The sequence below is a fragment of the Ranitomeya variabilis genome, chromosome 1 (assembly GCF_051348905.1).
Source record: "Ranitomeya variabilis isolate aRanVar5 chromosome 1, aRanVar5.hap1, whole genome shotgun sequence".
Taxonomy (NCBI): domain Eukaryota; kingdom Metazoa; phylum Chordata; class Amphibia; order Anura; family Dendrobatidae; genus Ranitomeya; species Ranitomeya variabilis.
In genome coordinates, this window is record NC_135232.1 from 311,504,616 (window position 1) to 311,516,886 (window position 12,271).

Genomic DNA, 12,271 nt, shown 5'->3' on the forward strand with positions numbered 1-12,271 from the left:
CTTAATTTCTAATCAGCCAATCACATGGCGGCAACTCAGTGCATTTAGGCATGTAGACATGGTCAAGACAATCTCCTGCAGTTCAAACCGAGCATCAGTATGGGGAAGAAAGGTGATTTGAGTGCCTTTGAACGTGGCATGGTTGTTGGTGCCAGAAGGGCTGGTCTGAGTATTTCAGAAACTGCTGATCTACTGGGATTTTCACGCACAACCATCTCTAGGGTTTACAGAGAATGGTCCGAAAAAGAAAAAAAATCCAGTGAGCGGCAGTTCTGTGGGCGGAAATGCCTTGTTGATGCCAGAGGTCAGAGGAGAATGGGCAGACTGGTTTGAGCTGATAGAAAGGCAACAGTGACTCAAATCGCCACCCGTTACAACCAAGGTAGGCCTAAGAGCATCTCTGAACGCACAGTGCGTCGAACTTTGAGGCAGATGGGCTACAGCAGCAGAAGACCACACCGGGTACCACTCCTTTCAGCTAAGAACAGGAAACTGAGGCTACAATTTGTACAAGCTCATCGAAATTGGACAGTAGAAGATTGGAAAAACGTTGCTTGGTCTGATGAGTCTCGATTTCTGCTGCGACATTCGGATGGTAGGGTCAGAATTTGGCGTAAACAACATGAAAGCATGGATCCATCCTGCCTTGTATGGAGCATCTTTGGGATGTGCAGCCGACAAATCTGCGGCAACTGTGTGATGCCATCATGTCAATATGGACCAAAATCTCTGAGGAATGCTTCCAGCACCTTGTTGAATCTATGCCACGAAGAATTGAGGCAGTTCTGAAGGCAAAAGGGGTCCAACCCGTTACTAGCATGGTGTACCTAATAAAGTGGCCGGTGAGTGTATATAAGGATGTTTTGGCCATATCCCAAAAACAGAGAGGTGCAGGCGAAAAAGAAACGGCAGCACTGACACCAAATTAAAACAATGACATTAATGGGAAGTGACGGGTCCTCTTTAAAATATTTAATCCTTGTACAAAATGTTATTGTAATGTGAAGACTGGCTGGCTTATTATACGTGCTTGATATGTAAACTAAGTTAATATTTTATGCATCTCCAGTCTTAAAAGGTATGTCCAACCTTGCAACCAAATATTTATTTTACTTCACATATCCTGTTTCATATATGACGCGTCTCGATGGTTACAGACTAGAAATAACTCCTTGTCATCTGATCCTGCTGTTTATTCCATGAAAATGTTTTGCTTGCAAATGTGGACATGTGCTACAATCTCTATGCAGTGCTGATGTCAACCTTAATATACAGTTATATTAATGACACAGGCCCTGTAAGCTGAGTTATATGGAGTTACATGCATGGTCTTTGAAAAAAAATGGTTATATAATTCTTCAGTTACTAAAACACAGTCCTTTGGGGACAAACCTATACACGTTGAAATATTAACCACATGAACTACTAATACTGTTAATATTATTTAAGATCTTCATGTTTCTCCATGTCACATGGAAACCAAGATCACTAACCTTTCTGTGTGCTCTGATATGGACCACTCCTACTATCTCAGCTTACGGGACCCTTGTGGGTGTTATTTTTCGGAATACCTTATTAAACGTAAACCACCAATCACAACCAAACAATTAGATTGCCGTTAAGAACCTGTAATCTACTTCTGAAGACTAAATATTTTCTAATTATGCTGTTACATAAGCTTATTTTGTATGACCACAACTCATTTTATTACTTTTGTATCCAGTTTTGCATCTTGTTCCCATAGTTGGCTATACAACATCAGTCTACTTTAGGCCCAATGACGGCATCGCTATGGTCCATTGGGGCATGGCAATGCCTCTACAGTTGCTGGAAAACGTACGTGTTGATTTAAGGGAGGACGTGATATCAGTATGCGATGAAATGAGTCCTAGTGTACTATTCATTGCTCCCTCACATGACTCTCTTTAGTTTGAAAAGTTCTGTTCATTCTCTTTCTTCGCCAGCCTTACACATTTGGCATGAGTAACATTTTCTAAATCTGTGACAGTGCAAGGGAGGTGGGGGGCTGAGAAGAGAACGGAGGGAGTCGTCGGAAGAGAGGCTTCTGCCATGAAATTGTACTGACCTAATTCAGGTCTCTGTGATGGATTTTAAAAATGAAACTGCAGTATTTTTCTATGTATATGTGTGTGTGTAATATATATATATATATATATATATATATATATATATATATATATATATATATATAGTATCTTCCTGCCAGTCTTGAGGTTATTTGACTGTTGCAGGGAGTGTTTCAGTATTGTTTTGTTAAAACAAAGTGTTGATTTTAAATAAAAGAAAAAAAATATTAGAAGAAAGTGTTATTTATTGAAGAGGCTCGTATTTAAGAGGGTGTTGAAGGCTTGATTCACATCTACATCAGCCCCCATTACAGATTCATATTTTTTGTTTGGAAATAATAGCGTTGAATGCAGCATTTTTTCCCCTCCCAAATTAACAAATCTAATGAAGCCCCTAAGTTATTGGGGTCAATTGGTTACTGCCATTGCCCATTGTGTAACTGATCTTGCACTGCACAGTGATTTTCGATTATGACAGTATAATGCAGATGTGAAAAAACCCCACAAAAATCTTGTCTTTGATATTAACCCCTTCCCGACATTTGACGTACTATCCCGTCGAGGTGGGGTGGGCCCGTATGACCGCCGACGGGATAGTACGTCATACGCATATCGCAGCTGACATCCGGCACTATGTGCCAGGAGCGGTCACGGACCGCCCCCGGCACATTAACCCCCGGCACACCGCGATCAAACATGATCGCAGTGTACCGGCGGTATAGGGAAGCATCGCGCAGGGAGGGGGCTCCCTGCGGGCTTCCCTGAGACCCCCGGAGCAACGCGATGTGATCGCGTTGCTGCGAGGGTCTCCTACCTCCTTCCTGGCTGCAGGTCCCGGATCCAAGATGGCCGCGGCATCCGGGTCCTGCAGGGAGGGAGGTGGCTTACCAAGTGCCTGCTCAGAGCAGACACTTGGTAAGCCTGCAGCCCTGCACAGCAGATCGCAGATCTGGCAGAGTGCTGTGCACACTGCCAGATCAATGATCTGTGATGTCCCCCCCTGGGACAAAGTAAAAAAGTAAAAAAAAAATGTTTCCACATGTGTAAAAAAAATAAAAAAAAATTCCTAAATAAATAATAATAAAAAATATATATTATTCCCATAAATACATTTCTTTATCTAAATAAAAAAAACAAAACAATAAAAGTACACATATTTAGTATCGCCGCGTCCGTAACGACCCAACCTATAAAACTGTCCCACTAGTTAACCCCTTCAGTAAACACCGTAAGAAAAAAAAAAAAAACGAGGCAAAAAACAACGCTTTATTACCATACCGCCGAACAAAAAGTGGAATAACACGCGATCAAAAAGACTGATATAAATATCCATGGTACCGCTGAAAACGTCATCTTGTCCCGCAAAAAACAAGCCGCCATACATCATCATCAGCAAAAAAATAAAAAAGTTATAGTCCTGAGAATAAAGCGATACCAAAATAATTATTTTTTCTATAAAATAGTTTTTATCGTATAAAAGCGCCAAAACATAAAAAAAGATATAAATGAGGTATCACTGTAATCGTACTGACCCGAAGAATAAAACTGCCTTATCAATTTTACCAAACGCGGAACGGTATAAACGCCTCTCCCAAAAGAAATTCATGAATAGCAGGTTTTTGGTCATTCTGCCTCACAAAAATCGGAATAAAAAGTGATCAAAAACGGTCACGTGTCCGAAAATGTTACCAATAAAAACGTCTACTCGTCCCGCAAAAAACAAGACCTCGCATGACTCTGTAGACCAAAATGTGGAAAAATTCTAGGTCTCAAAATGTGGAGACGCAAAAACTTTTTTGCTATAAAAAGCGTCGCTGGTTTCACACTTGCGTTTTTGTCTGCAGCGTTTTTTCCACAAAAAAAGGCATGCGTTTTTTCCCTATATTTAACATTGAAAACGCATGCGTTTTTTTGTACGGGTTTGGTCGCGTTTTCTTTCTGCATGCGTTCATTTTCAGAAATACAACCTGCAGTATTTTCTTGCGTTTTTAAGCACATGCGTTTGCGTTAAAAACGCATGCGTTTTTATCGAAAAAAAACAGAAAACACACTGAAAAGCCACCCACCACCATCAAGGTGATAAAGAGATCCAAACCCTAACCCTAACTCTACCCCTAACCTCACCCCTAACCGTTTAATGAACATTTTCTGACAGTCATAGTGCCACGTATTTCAGTGCCACGTATTTCAGTGCCACGTATCACGTGTTTCAGTGCCACGTGTTTCAGTGCCACGTATTTAAGTGCCACGTATCACGTATTTCAGTGCCACATATTTTAGTGCCACGTATTTCAGTGGCACGTATTTCAGTGGCACGTATTTCAGTGCCACGTATCACGTATTTCAGTGCCACGTATTTCAGTGCCACGTATTTCAGTGCCACGTATCACGTATTTCAGTGCCACGTGTTTCAGTGCCACGTATTTCAGTGCCACGTATCACGTATTTCAGTGCCACGTATTTAAGTGCCACGTATTTCAGTGCCACGTATTTCAGTGCCACGTATTTCAGTGCCACGTATTTCAGTGCCACGTATTTCAGTGCCACGTATTTCAGTGCCACGTATTTCAGTGCCACGTATTTCAGTCACGTTTAGGGGTAGGGTTAGGGTTAGGGCTAGGGTTGGAGGTAAAGTTAGGGTTAGGGTTGGGGCTAAAGTTATGGTTGGGGCTAAAGTTAGGGTTTGGATTACATTTACGGTTTGGATTAGGGTTGGGATTAGAATTATGGGTGTGTCAGGGCTAGGGGTGTGGTTAGGGTTACCGTTGGGATTAGGGTTAGGGGTGTGTTTGGGTTAGGGTTTCAGGTAGAATTGGGGAGTTTCCACTGTCCAGGCACATCAGGGGCTCTCCAAGCGCGACATGGCGTCCAATCTCAATTCCTGCCAATTCTGCGTTGAAAAAGTAAAACAGTGCTCCTTCCCTTCCGAGCTCTCCCGTGCGCCCAAAAAGGGGTTTACCCCAACGTATGTGTTATCAGCGTACTTGGGACAAATTGAACAACAACTTCTGGGGTCCACGTTCTCTTGTTATCCTTAGGAAAATAAAAATTTGAGGGGCTATAAATCATTTTTGTGGGAAAAAAAAGATGTTTTATTTTCACGGCTCTGCGTTATAAACTGTAGTGAAACACTTGGGGGTTCAAAGTTCTCACAACACATCTAGATAAGTACCTTGGGAGGTCTAGTTTCCAATATGGGGTCACTTGTGAGGGGTTTGTACTGTTTGGGTACATCAGGGGCTCTGCAAATGCAACGTGACGCCTGCAGACCAATCCATTTAAGGCTGCATTCCAAATGGCGCTCCTTCCCTTCCGAGCTCTGTCATGCACCCAAACAGTGGTTCCCCCCCACATATGGGGTATCAGCGTACTCAGGACAAACTGGACAACAACTTTTGGGGTCTAATTTATCCTGTTACCCTTGTGAAAATACAAAACTGGGGGCTAAAAAATCATTTTTGAGAAAAAAAAAAAAAATTATTTTCACGGCTCTGCGTTATAATCTGTAGTGAAACACTTGGGGGTTCAAAGCTCTCAAAACACATCTAGATAAGTTCCTTAGGGGGTCTACTTTCCAAAATGGTGTCACTTGTGGGGGGTTTCAATGTTTAGGCACATCAGGGGCTCTCCAAACGCAACATGGCGTCCCATCTCAATTCCAGTCAATTTTGCATTGAAAAGTCAAATGGCGCTCCTTCCCTTCCAAGCTCTGCCATGCGCCCAAACAATGGTTTACACCCACATATGGGGTATCAGCGTACTCAGGACAAATTGCACAACATTTTTTGGGGTCCAATTTCTTCTCTTACCCTTGGGAAAATAAAAAATTGGGGGCGAAAAGATCATTTTTGTGAAAAAATATGATTTTTTTTTTTACGGCTCTGCATTATAAACTTCTGTGAAGCACTTGGTGGGTCAAAGTGCTCACCACACATCAAGATAAGTTCCTTAAGGGGTCTACTTTCCAAAATGGTGTCACTTGTAGGGGGTTTCAGTGTTTAGGCACATCAGGGGCTCTCCAAACGCAACATGGCGTCCCATCTCAATTCCAGTCAATTTTGCATTGAAAAGTCAAATGGCGCTCCTTTCCTTCCGAGCTCTGCCATGCGCCCAAACAGTGGTTTACCCCCACATATGGGGTATCAGCGTACTCAGGACAAATTGTACAACTTTGGGGGTCCATTTTCTCCTGTTACCCTTGGTAAAATAAAACAAATTGGAGCTGAAATAAATTTTGTGTGAAAAAAAGTTAAATGTTCATTTTTATTTAAACATTCCAAAAATTCCTGTGAAACACCTGAAGGGTTAATAAACTTCTTGAATGTGGTTTTGAGCACCTTGAGGGGTGCAGTTTTTAGAATGGTGTCACACTTGGGTATTTTCTATCATATAGACCCCTCAAAATGACTTCAAATGAGATGTGGTCCCTAAAAAAAAAATGGTGTTGTAAAAATGAGAAATTGCTGGTCAACTTTTAACCCTTATAACTCCGTCACAAAAAAAAATTTTGGTTCCAAAATTGTACTGATGTAAAGTAGACATGTGGGAAATGTTACTTATTAAGTATTTTGCGTGACATATGTCTGTGATTTAAGGGCATACAAATTCAAAGTTGGAAAATTGCGAAATTTTCAAAATTTTCGCCAAATTTCCATTTTTTTCACAAATAAACGCAAGTTATATCGAATAAATTTTACCACTAACATGAAGTACAATATGTCACGAGAAAACAATGTCAGAATCGCCAAGATCCGTCAAAGCGTTCCAGAGTTATAGCCTCATAAAGGGACAGTGGTCAGAATTGTAAAAATTGGCCCGGTCATTAATGTGCAAACCACCCTTGGTGGTGAAGGGGTTAAATGTCTTTTTTGCATCCATACACTTGTGAGAGGTTTACAGGACGGAATGATTCATTTGGTGCTGCAGTCATGATAAAAGATTAAAGATCTGAATACAGTTTCCATAAACAGGTCTAGCGTTATCGTCAGTACTAACATCAGAAAAATCTATCAGGAGAGGGAATAACATGCAAACAAACTTGTCTTCAATAAGGCAGCCACAGGAATATAGTATGGTTTAAGAAACTGATTTACAGAATAACCTGTGAAAAATACATTTTGTGGTTACTGTGGGTTGTCCCTTATTAGTGAGGATTTCCTTTAACATACTCAAATGTGTTTCTTCTATACTTTGATTTCTTCTCAGTTCATGTCCAAAGCCTATTTCATAATTCTGCTAATTTTCTGAGTTACAGTATACTGTAATTAGGTGTTCGATAGAGTAAGGTATTTATTAGTTTTTTCAGATTCTTGTGGAATACAAAAGGTTATACAAGGCTATAATAATCCAACGCATAGAATAACACAGGCACGGCCTAAAGTCACGAGTCGTGTATGAACTGTAAACTGGAAGGTTCATGGAAAAGTTAACATCTGTGGTGCACAGCCTTATTAAAGATACATATAAGTATACAAGCAATATAGGGGGCACTTGCCATCAGATGCACATAAAAAACTTTATTGCGGATATTATACATTCCAATAAGAGTGTTGGAATAGTTTAGGCTAGTAGTGAAACAAACCCATCCCCAAACACACACAATAATATTGTGCCATTTCACTAACACGGGATAAGGCTATAATTCCTGAAACGCTGCGTTTATCAGTTCAAGCAAAGTCAATGTGATTTTAAAGGGTTGTCTGGGCAAAATTTAAATTTTACCAGTGGTCTTGCACATAAAAAAATAACAAACTCCAATGTACCCGGGAGAGAAATAGACTTTGCGGATTTTAAAAATACACCGCAGGTCAGTTTGTTCAGTGTAAAAAAAAAAAAAAAAAAAATTCACCATGGGAACTTAAACTTATTTGTCTTTTTCAGAGCTCCTCTAAGCTGATTCATCACTAGAGACCACATCCACATCAAAGTTTAATGTGCAATGAAGCAAGGAGCCTGTAAAAGCCAAATAGTGCAATCTTTTAATGAAGCCTACCGTACGTGTATACTCGTGTATAAGCCGAGATTTTCAGCACATTTTTTTTGTGCTGAAAATGCCCCCCTCGGCTTATACACGAGTCATGGTCCAGAAAGCCGGCGGGAAGCCATCGGCTGTAGTACAGTGACAGCTGCTGCCGCCAGCTTCCAGAAGACATCAATACTCGCCCTCCTCAAAATTATTGTGATGCTGCATTTGCTATATGTGTTACATAATTCCCCATCTGGATCCCACTGTGTAGGTTCCGCAGGATAAAAATCACTATTTGGAGAATGTGTCGGGTAAGAAGAGTCCGAGACTCAAACAGGAAACACTGCAGAGACCGAAAGAGGAGGGAGGCCTAGCACTCCCTAATCCCTGGTTATATTTCTTTTCTGCACAAAGCCAACACCTTAAAGGGTGGGGGGAGATGCTGGAGAAGGGACAGATACCTATCAGTCTGGAGTACTTAATAAAGATCTTGCCACTAAGTATGTGACTGGAGGCGGGACAAAAAATGGGGGTCTCATTATCATACCATAAATTTAATTCATAAGGTGTGGCAGAAAATTAAACAGATTGGGGGGTAACACTTTTTTCAGTAGGTTTTCGCCTATCTGGGATAACATTTATTTTCAGGAGTGCAGTAACATGAAGGGATTTGGTGAGTGGAAAGAGGTGGGTATTGGCCTGATCTGTCAGTTGATTTACTGGGGGAAGCTCAAATCATATGAAATGTTACAGGAGGAATTTCAATTCCCAAGGCTAAATCTTTCAATATAGATGGGTTCAACACACATTTCAGTCACAAAGCAGAAGAGGACCTATAGTAATACAAATGGATCTCGCGATAGAGTCTATACTTAAAAACAGTGGAACGAAAGGGGTGATATGTGAAGTATGCAGAGACCTGCTACATGCTTTTCTGGGGTGGGGGGACCCTGTCAAGGATAGAAGGAAGTGGGAGATAGATTTGGGAGAGATATACGATGATAGGTGGGAGTCTATTCTAGAATATGTACCCAAGATATCCATGAGTGAACCTCGGAGAATGTCACAATTGTATGTGATCCACTTACAACTATTTTGCATATCATTAGTTATGCAGATTCTTGTTATTGTTACTGTTTTGCTCCTGGTGGTAGAAAAATATTTTTCTTCCTTTATGCAACAAAATACAGCCTGTTCTCACATTTCCTAATAGCTCAGTGTGTTATTAGGTTGATTCACAAGTGAAAGGTCACTAATTCGAATTGAGGAGCAGCCATGAAGACAATTTCCCAAGAAAAAAGAAACGTCATCATCCAGCTCATCGAAGCATTCTTTCAATCAAGAAAATTGACAAACTGCATCATTGCTGACATTTTGTGAAAGCCCAGAGCACCCTCGCATTTAAATGGTTTAGTATGCTGTGGTCTCCGGGAAAATGGCTGCGTGGGGGCGGCGCATACGCAGATGGAGATCTTGGCGCTGAGATCTCATCTCCCGAGATCTTGGTTGCTAAGATCTCCATCTGCGCATGCGTCGCCCCCTGCAACCATTTTCCCAGAGTCCACCGCATAGCAAACAATGTAAGTGCGGGGGCTCTGGGCTTTCACAAAATGTCGGCAGAGCCCCCGCACCACCGAACATCCACAGCGGTGCACATCTAAGGACTCCCTCACACCAGTTTGCAGCCTGCAGCAACACTCAACTCTTGCGTCCTCCAGCAGCGACCCTGGGACCCAGCTTCACCGCAGCCACCATCCCCGGTAAGCAATAAGACACATGGATTATAAGAAGCACCACCATTTTATTTAAAAAAAGGGTTTTTTTTCCTATTTTTCTCCTCAAAATTTGGGGTGTGTCTTATAATCCACAAAATACGGTAAACAAATTGAAGTTGAAATGATCACTGAAAGGTCTAAAGTTAAAGATGACACATTTACTTTGTATTTTAGGCAAAAAAAAATATATATTTTCATCTTTTACATTTTAAAAATTATAAAAAGCAAAATGAACTAAGCAAAAGTTTGGTCACCCTGCGTGGTTAATACCTAGTAGCACTCCCTTTTTGAAAGTATCACAGCTTGTAAAAGCTTTTTACAGCCAGCGAATAGTTTTTCAATTCTTGGTTGAGGAATTTTCATCCATTCTTCCTTTGAAAATTCTTCCAGCTCTGTGAGATTCCAGGGTCATCTTACATGCACTGCCATTTTGACGTCTAGCCACAGATTTTCAATGATGTGCAGATCAGGGGACTGTGGGGGGCCATTGTAAAACCTTCAGCTTGCGTCTTTTGATGTAGTCTATTGTGGATTTTGATGTGTGTTTTTAATAACTATTCATTTGTGGAAGCCATCCTCTTTTCAACTTCAACTTTTTTACAGGTGGTATGTTTGCATCAAAAATTTGTTTCTTCCCTCTACCCGTGAAATGTTCCCGTGCCATTGGCCGTAACACAACTCCAGAGCATGATTGATTAATTCCCATGTTTAATGGTTGACGAGATGTTCTTTTCCTGAAAATTCTGGGTCCTTTTTTCTCCACACCTTTGATATTTGTGGCCAAATAGTTCTATTTTAACCTCATCGGTCCACAGGACTTGTTCCAAAATTCATCAGGCTTGTTTAGATGTTCTTTTGAATACTTCCGAATTTTACGGTGTGGACGCAGGAGAGGTTTTCTTCTGATGACTCTTCCATAAAGGCCATGTTTGTGCAGGTGTCTATGAACAGTAGAACAATGTACCACAACTCCAGAGTCTGCTAAACCTTTCTGAAGGTCTTTTGCAGTCAAGCGGGGGTCCTGATTTGCCTCTCTAGCAATACTACCTTATCTTGATCTCCACTGTTCCTGTTAACTGCCATTTAATTACATTTCAAACTGTGGGAATGGCAACTTGAAAATGCATTGCTATCTTCTTATAGCCTTCTCCTGCTTTTTGAGCCTCCACCATTTTCATTTTCAGAGTCCTAGGCAGCTGCTTAGAAGAACCCATGGCTACTAGTTTTTGGCACAAGGTTAGAAGAGAGTTTTTTTTTTTATAAAGCTGAGAAATTTGCATCACCTGGCCTTTCCCAACAAAGATAGAACAAGCCATAACCCTAACAGGCTGATTAAGGTCTCAAACCTTGGTCAAAATTATTTGAGCACACAAATCTCCAAGGGTGCCCATTTTCTTTTTTGTAATTTAAAAAAATGAAAAAAATTACTTTTTTTTGTACAAAAATATAAAGGAAATGTGTCATATTTAACTTTAGGACTGTGGGGGTCAATCCAGCACCTCTACTTCATGGTCATTGAACCATTTATTCACCAAACTTGATGCATACTTCGAGTAATTGTCTAGCTGGAACACTATGCCGTCATTTTCATATTCATAGTACTCGAGTGTACGAAGTAATTCACCTTGTAGGATACTCACATAAGCACAGCATTGAGACCACAATCGATCCTGGTCAAGTCGGTCCACCATTCCAACCGCCTCCACTGCCGTGGTTCAGACCAGAACTGATACTTTGTGATGAGCTGACTTGTTGACTCCCAATATTTTGCCTGGATGTCCACCTCTTGGCTTTTGAATGGAGGGAGAGACTTAATTTCATAGTCTTCCAACTGTCATAGCACTCAAATGATGCAGTTTATTAATTTTCTTGACCGCAAGACCGCTTCGATGAGCTGGATGATGCTGTTTCTTTTTTCTTCGGAACTTTTCTTCATAGCTGCTCCTCAATTCGAATCAGTGACCTTTCTCTTGAGAATCAACCTATTAACACACTGAGCTATTAGGAAGTGTGAGAACAGGTTGTATTTTGTAGTATACAGGAAGAAAAAACATTTTCTACCACCAGGAGCAAAACAGTAACAATACCAAGAATTTGCACAACTAATCATTTGTAAAATAGTTGGAAGTCAAATTTATGTATGAGATGGCCAAGATGATTGTCTATAAAATTATGGTAAAAACTTGGCATTCAGATTGAGATATGGTGAAATACAGTTCCTTTTTTTGATTTGCATTCAATATGTTATGTTATGTTGAATGTTTTCGGTCTTAATTAAGACTTTCATCAGAACTAAAGGGTAAGAAGTATACAGAAAAAAGAGGGGGTCATATAATAAATAAAATGACAAGTTTGTAGCAAACAATAGATGAAACAATTGTGCAAATGGACTTGTAGAAGATAAGCTGTTCTTACATTCATAACATTCATAACTGTCCTCTAGT